We start from the raw sequence: 8,653 nt of genomic DNA on the forward strand, positions 1-8,653 counted from the left end.
TCGTAAAACTGGAAGAAAAAAAGCTAAGGAATAAAGCTGAAACATTGTAAAGCTCTAGAAAATAAAAGAAGGGCTATGAATTTTGTCAAATGGTTTCTATTTATAGTAACTTTTTGTTTTTATTCTGTTAACAAAGTAAATTACAGTCATCAATTTCCCCCTGTGAAATTCATCTTGCATTCCTAGGGTAAATCCAACTGAGTCATGATAGATCACTGCTTTTGTACATTGCTGGATCTGGTTAATATTGTGTCTCATGTTTTTGTATTTATATATTAATGAGTAAGATGGGCCTGCATGTTTTCTTTCTTACATTCTAGGATGTCCTTGCCATCCCTTGCTGCCTTCCAGGCTTATAATAAACTGATTTGAGGTACTGAAGTTTTGCTAACCTCATAAAATGAGTTGGGGAGTTTCCCTCTTTCTACTCTCTGAAAGAGTTGTATGGAAGCACTTATCTGTTTGTTTGTCTTTTTTTTTTTCAATTAATTAATTTATTTTTGGCTGTGTTGGGTCTTCGTTGCTGCACACAGGCTTTTCTCTAGTTGCGGCGAGTGGGGGCTACTCTTCACTGCGGTGCACAAGTTTCTCATTGCAGTGACTTCTCTTTGCGAAGCACGGGCTCTAGGCGCATGGGCTTCAGTAGTTGTGGCTCACGGGCTCTAGAGCGGAGGCTCCGTAGTTGTGGTCCAGGGGCTTAGCTGCTCCACGGCATGTGGGATCTTCCCAGACCAGGGCTCGAACCCGTGTCCCCTGCATTGGCAGGCGGATTCTTAACCACTGCACCACCAGGGAAGTCCCTTATCTGTTTCTTGAATGTTTGGGAGCAGTTCCTACGAATGCTGCCTTGGCCCCATGCTTTTGTTGAGGACGATTTGTAACTGCTGATTCAATGTCTCTTTGTGGTTACAGGACCATTGAATTTTCTAATTTTCCTTGAGTAGATTGAGGGCTAAAGCTTTTTATTCCTCCCTGGGCCAAAGATTCTCCCCTTCCTCCTCAATGGGTATAAGGGTTATAGCTGGTGGCACTAGAGCTTGCTTTTGTTTTACTCAGAACTTAGTATCCTTGTGCTCCTGGGTAGAGCCCTTATTTGAGATAAAGTCAGGGAAGTTGCTGGTTCTCTCTTCTTCCCATCTGTCCCTCCCAAGTGGCCTGGAGAGGGTTGGGTCAGGCTGTAAACCCACAATTTTCTCAGAGGTCACTGGAGTGGACTCAGATTTTTGAAGGTCTCATGGACAGTTATGAACCTCCTGAAAATGTTGTTCATCTAGAGGCGCCATCCTTATATCCTCCCACTAAGGGAGTTCTCAGTCACCCCCAGGGATGTCCAGGGAGTTCAGGCTCAATGAACCAGCCTCCTCCATGCCTCTCTGCCTCCTTCCTCTGCCCTGATCCCCACCCCCATCCCACAAGGCAAAAGCCTCAGAATGCCACTCTCCCTGCATTGTAAGGCTCTCACCTGGGAGACACATGCATTTCCCTTGACTCTACGTCCTGCTATCCCTGAGTTTGGGGGAAACTGGAGAGGATCATGGCTGAGGGGCCAGTGCCAAAATGGAGAAGGATGGCAAAGCATTTTAGATGGAGCTGCCTCTGAGAGGGTGGTGGAGGGTATATCGGGAGTGGGGAGCTACTAAGGGATCCCTGGGCACCACCTGCCGTGTCATGCTGTCCGGGCAGCTACTTTTTCTAAGCATCTTCTCCAGATGCCACCACCCAGTTCAGTGTGGAATCACTGCTAACAAGTACTCTTGGAGCTCATTCCACCGTCCTCTGCTGTAAGTAAAACCCATTTCTTCGTGCTCAGAGCTTGGTGCCAAGAGGAAATAGCCATTCATATATTAATTAATTAATCCAATAATTAATTCTGTCATTCAGCAAACTATGTTTTTTAAATACATCTCAAGTAGAAAAGCATAGCTTCCGAAAGCTCACTGTCCAATTTCTCTTGGGCCTTACCTCATTTTTTTCAGCATGGGAGTGGGGACAAGAGAACACGCAGACATTCCTGGCATTCCCCCTCTCCTCGTTGGCCTCCACCATATGGCATGTGAGATCTTGGGAGTTTAGGATGGCCCCAGCATCACACGTTCCCTCCTTCAGAGTGTCCTTGCTATTCCCAGCTGTCGCCCACGCCAATAGGAAACTGACAATGCCAGGCAGCCAGGATCCCAGGCTTAGCTGAGGATAACCTCTCCCACCCACTCAGCCCCTTCATTTCTTGGCGACCACACTCCAAGAAAGGACACTGAAAGGGCAACCTGAGAAGGGGAGGCATCAGGAGGAAAAGGGCAGAAGGACTCAGTGCCCATAACTTCCATCATCACTACACCTTGCCCTTGGCCTTCCTCTGAAGCAGAACAGCTGGGGTACTGAGGAGCCAGACCAGTCTAAACCAGCCCAGAGCATAGGCCCTTGGTCTTGTTTTTCCTAAGCACCTTCCTAGCATTAAATTTGAGAGTGTTGTGCTGTAGCAATAGATCACATGACCTTATTTGGACCCCTGTAAGGATGGAAACCTCCACCCTATTCATTTTTAAAGTTAGCTCTCAATTTGCCAGATATGGCTTTTCTGTGTCCATGGTTAAGTCTTGGGCTGCCTTCCAGTGTACAACCCAATGCTCCTTCACTCAGCCCTGCCCCACAGAAAGGCAGACTTCAAATATGAGGGGCTCAGACCCTGTAACACGAGCCAGGGCAGGACTTGAAGTTAGACATCTGGGACCCATAAAGTCAAAGTACAGAGAGGTTGTCACCCTATCCTATTCCTACCACCATTACCCAGACTCAAAAGTGACTTGATAAGGAAGAAAGTATACTAGGCTTTTACCTCTGCCTCCCTGTGTGGACTTGGGCAAGTTGCTTCTTATCCTGAGTCCTCAGCTTCCTGCCATATGGTGGGTGGGTTGGATTTACTGGCCACAGCCAGCCACAACCAACCACTGAACACCTCTTCCCAAGAAATAGGAAAGCAAGGGGGGGCCAGAGCCTCCCTTTGGCTTAAGTATTACCCCTTTACCCTGCTCTCCCAAGTGAAAGGCCCCTTTTAATATAAGTCTTGAGCTGAATGTTGGGGGCTTGCTCTGCGGCTCTCTCCTCCACACACACACACACACACACATACACACACACACACGCACAGGGAACTTGTGCTTTCTTAGCTAAGCAAAGGGACTTGCAACACTGGGATGGAGAATCCTACATTACCCTTCATTTCATGCCAGAGTGTGTCTTTACACATTTCTCGGGGCCTCCATCTCCACTAGCGAACTCAGCCAGGCCTCCCTTGCCCTCTCATCTGCCACATCTGCAGGAGCAGCCACAGAGCGAAAGCCAGCCGGCAGCTGAGCGTGATGTTCTGGCTGTGTTCCAGAGCATCCTTGGAGTGATTCAGAGGTCACTGGCCTTTGGAGGGCATCCAGACCTCCACTCCCCAGGGGTGGAGAGATCTCTTAGCACACCAGTCCTCAAATGCCTTGAAACAATCTCTTTCCAATCCTTTAATCCAGTAGGTTGGAGCCATTTTCTAATAAGAGACAGTGACTTCAGTGGAAAAACACAACAACCAAGGGTCATATAATCATATAAACTTACTTAATTGAGGTGTGGATGCTGCTGCTGCGTTTTAACTTAGAGGAGGTGCATGAGCATTAAACACACCTGATTGTAAAAGGAAGACAAAACTATACAGAATAAGCAATATTTGAAAATATGTCTTTAATCCAAATTTTGGGCAGTTGCGATATGACTTGAAATAATGTGAAGGAGAGCAAAAGTAAGAAATTTGTGATGGGAGAAAAGAAAGAAAGATAAAAAGATAAGATAAAAGGTGAAGGAGAGAGAAAAGTCAGGGAGAAAGAAAGAGATGAAATTAGGAGAGAGCGAGGAAGGCTCATTAGGACAACTGCTAACTTGTCACTCTCTGGGCTTCATGCTCCTGGTCATCCCTAACCTTGTAATGCTTGTTTTTGAGTTATTATGTGGATTATAGGTTACCACTTATACAGAGTCAACATGATAGGTGCTTATTTCTATTATATCATTTAATCCTCGCAAGAGCTCTAAAAATGAGATATTTTACAAATGAAAAAACTAAGACCCAGAAAAGATGCCCAAGTTCACACACCACTAATAATTAGAATCAGAGCTCAAATTCGTACCTTGTTCCAAACCTCTACATGCCACGCCATCTCTTATTGGCTATCTCACCATTGCCCCCCTACTGAACACTTGTTCCCCATGACCCAGTCACTCTTTCCTTCCTTCCATTCCTTGCGCCCATTAAACTCATTCCATCTCTCTCCCCAACCTCAAAGCTTTGTGTTTCCCCCTTCACAGACTCCTCATACCCAGAACTTTCCATGGCCACCTGTGCTCACCCTTCAGGTCTTTCCTTAAGTGTCACCTCTTCTGAGAGCCCTTTCACTCACTCCCCAGTCACACTATCACGTCACTCTGACTTATTTTTTCTTTTATCATGGCACTTACCACTACTTGATGTTTTCCTTGCTTATCATCTGTCTTTCTGGGCTAGAACAGAATCTCCACATGAGCAAGAACTTATCAGTTTTCTTACTATATCTCCAGCATCTAACACTATTTCTGGCACATAGTAGGTGCTTAATAACTGTTTGCTGAATGAATGTATGGTTGAATTAATGGATGGATGGATGAACAAACTGCTCTCTATCCCTTTATGGACTCTGTTCTTAACATAGAGGTGCATTTTTCCCAGAGAACCAATAAAATCAAGTCCTAGGTTGCATTTTCCACATCAGTTTAGGTTCCCCCCTACACTTTAATCAAAACTCATCCATTCCACAAGCCTGTCCAAGCTCTTTGCTGAGACTGTGGATGGAGATAAATGAGATTTGGACCCCAGACTCAAAGCTTGATCTCCTGGAGTTTACAGAGTCTAGAAGGGGCAATAAGCATGCCCATGAAGCATTATAGTTCAAGATTAAATGAGCCATAAGTAGTGAGAAAGGAACAAACTAAGCATGTTCAAAGGAAGAAGAACTCTTTGGTTGGGTGATTTTGGTGAGGGCTTTAACAGATAGAGGTGCCAGCACTGAGACTGAGCCTTGAATGTGGGTTCAGACCTTCCTCAGTCTCAGAGGCAGAGCATTACCCAGGCAAGGACTGAGTGCCAGGATCCCCAGGGCACGTCCAGACTGACTGATCAAGGCACACAGGAAGGAGGCAGCATGAGACAAGGACGGAAGGAGAGGTTGGGGCCAGATTGTGCAGGTTCATGGACTGAACCATAGCCATGGGAGAATTAGCCATGGGGGCACCTTGACCCAGGCAGCAAAGTGAACGAGTGCAGCCCAGCCCCCTGCACTCAGCAGCAGATGGGAGGAGGGAGGGTGGTCAGTGGAGGGTCCTCACCTGCAGTCATGAGGGGGCTGACCTGGCTTCTCTCTGAGAAGCTCAGTGAGACAGATTCCTCTCGTTTCTTCAAACGGTATGAAAAACAAGCTGGTCAACACACATGCTTTCTCAACAGCAGGAAATTAAGCAACAGTTTTTGAGACAACATCCTGCCTTGTTAGAGGGCAAGGTTCCAGGCTGTGGTCATTTTGCTCTGAAGTTAATCCTGTTTTTGAAAACAGTTCTCCTCCTAAGGGTGCTAGCCTGTCTGGGAAGGGGTGGAGACCTGGGGGACTGGAGACGGGGATGGAAACAAAGAACGAGCAGGGCTCTGTGGTGTTGGCATGGACAGTGGGCATTCTGGTAGAGGAAAACCAGGGCGTGGAGGGTGGAAGAGAGGTGAAGCTGGGTTCAAGGAGACTCAAGGAGTCTCAAGGGAGATCTACCAGATCTGGAATAATTCCAAGCCTCTGCACCCTTTGTCTTCATCTTCTGGGGGCCCATGGCCCCTCCCATAGACTCGGCCATACCCCCAGGTTCAGAGACCTGAGACCAACAGCCCATTCTCCTGGGTTCATCTCTAAACTACTTTACCATGTTGTACTGGAGCTACCAGCTCATACACTTGCTCCTACGCACTGCGAGCTCCTTGAGGACAAGGGCCTTGTCCTACTGCCCTGGTGTCCCCAGCATCTGTGGCATATGCAGCCAAGACTGTAGGCTTGATAAATGTTTGGTTGAATGAAATAGTTGCAGCTGCACCTTCTTGGTTTCCTCCACCTCCACCTGATCTCTAAATGTCAGTATCCCTCAGGGTTTGAACAGGGGGCCTTCTGCCCTTCTATCCCTAGATGATCTCATCCATTCCCATGGCTTTAAATAGCGTCTTTATGCTAATGACTCCCATACTTATACTGGGGAGCTCCAGTCCCAGGGTCCCCTCTGAGCTCCAGACACATATATCCACAAGCCTTCTTGCTATCTCCACTCAGATGAAGTGTAAACAGTTCATCTTTACTATGCCTGAAATAGAACCCCTTACTCTAAAGCCTATCCTTACCCCAAGTGTTCCTCTCTTTAAAAAATTACCACAATCCTCTCTAAGTTGCCAAAAGTAGAAGCCCAGTGTGGTTCCTGATTCTTCCTTTTCCCTCATCCCTTTACAGCAGTAAGTTTGTTACTTTTCCTCCAATAAATGTCTAGAATTTGCCCACTTATCTCCATCCCCATCCTCACCAGCCTGGTCCAGGCCACTGTATCTCTTGCCTGGACCTCTTTAATAGCTATTTATGTTCTCACCTCTTCCCGCCTCCATATCTATTCTCTACAGAGCAGCAAGAGTGACTTTCTAAAATAAAAATCCTATCATGTATCTCCTTGCTTAAACATTCAGTGGCATCTGATTGCACACAGAGCAAAACCCCTCCATAGTTTACAAGGGCCCCCTGACCCAGACCTTCTTCTCTCTGCACTGGGCCCCCTGCCTCTCTCCCCCTAGGTTCAGTATACTCTAGCCACATTGGCCTTCTCTTACTTTTTTTTTTTTTTTTTTTAATGCCCAAAGCTGTTTCTCACCTCTGGGACTTTGCATATGGTGTTCTCTGCCTAGATCACTTTCCCACCTCTTGGCATTTCAGATTTCAGCTTAAGCTCACCTCCCCAGAGAGGCTTCCCTGGCCATCCAAACTAAAGTAAGTCCCTCCACCCACTCATCACTGCCCCCGCCCCCAGCTTAGCCCAGGACTTGGTCCCTAGCAGGGACTCAGCAGATACTTCCTGAAAGGATGGATAGCTGCAGCCCTGGGTCCCAGCTCCTGTGAGTTCTTTTCTTCCTCCTTCCACACCACTGGGGACTCAGCACCCTCCCCTCATTTTTACACTTTCTCAAAACTGCCCACACAAGCACCGTACTGTGGGGTTTCTTTCTTCTCCAAATTTAGCTGCACAATTGGACAAAGATTCCTTTGCTACCTGCTTCCTTGCTGTCACCTTCAGTTTCAGGTTTAAAAGCTAGTCACTGCAGGGGAAGAGTGGAGAGAATGGAAGATCACCAACAGGGAGAAGTGGCAGAGTCAAGGGCCTGACACAGCTCCTGTGGACATGGTGGTGCTATATAATTAGCTCCTGACTGCCCTTCTTGGCAAGCTCTTTCCAGTTTCTAGGACAGTCCCGATTCCCACCATTCTGTTCTAGTGTCTGACTACATACCATGAGTTTTCTTACCATATGGTTGCTCTACCCTTCTCTTCCTGCCCTTCTCCCATGACAACAACCTTTCTTAAATTACCCCCACACTCAGTAGTTCAAAGGTCATGGTCTAGTTCAAGCCCTTGAGCTCTGCCACATAAAATCTGTGTGACTTTGGGCAAATTACTTATCCTCTTCAAGCCTCAGTTTGCTCATCTGTAAAATAGGATAAGAACAATACCTCCATTCCAGGAACTGCCAAAGCGGTGACTGGCATAATACACGTCAAGCATTTGGAACCCATAAAAAGTGCCCTCTTCCCCCTCAGGTGGATAAATGGTGTAACAGACTCTTAGGCTCTAGTGAACAATTTAGTGTTTTAACCAAATAGTGTACACATGAAACTGATATGGTATTGGATGACTGGTACATTGGATGGTACATTGGTTGACTGGTACATTCTTGTGGCCTGAATGGTGAGCCAGGTCATGTCTGTAGGGCAGGAGCTTGGTCTCTGTGAGGAGGGAAGGGAAGAGGAGTTGGCTTGGGACTAAGGGCTGCACTTAAGTGGGGAAAGGGCAAATCTTTATTGGAAATCAGAGCTCATAAGACTGATCTTAGGCAGACAGGAGAGGGTCACCCATCTCTTGGGCCTGGTTCTCTTGGTCCCAGCTTGGGAGCAGGGGTGCATCCCTGAAAATGGGTTGTGAGATGGCCCCCTTCCTGTGGGATCAGGGTGAAAGCATAGCTGGGAGGTCTCCTCCTCTGGTATCCATCTCTCAGTGTGCACTTCCCTTTGATACCCTGGAACCTTCCCTAAAGTCTTATTTGAATGCCGTGGCTCAGAGTCAGCTCTGCAGAGGAAAGGTGTGCCACCTCCTGGGCTAGATTATTTATTAAGGGACAACCAGTGTCCCCAAAGCCACATTGGTGATAGCCTCTCAAGGGGAAGGTGCATCTTGGTGAATCCTGGGGACAGAGTCGGGATCACGTGGTCCAATTGCCCCTCCCATGTAGGAATTCTTCTTCCAGTGCCAACTCGGGCAGTCCTGCCTGAAGTTTTTTTTTAATTAAGGGAGCCGAAATGTCC

Source organism: Delphinus delphis, chromosome 1, assembly GCF_949987515.2.
Source record: "Delphinus delphis chromosome 1, mDelDel1.2, whole genome shotgun sequence".
NCBI lineage: Eukaryota > Metazoa > Chordata > Mammalia > Artiodactyla > Delphinidae > Delphinus > Delphinus delphis.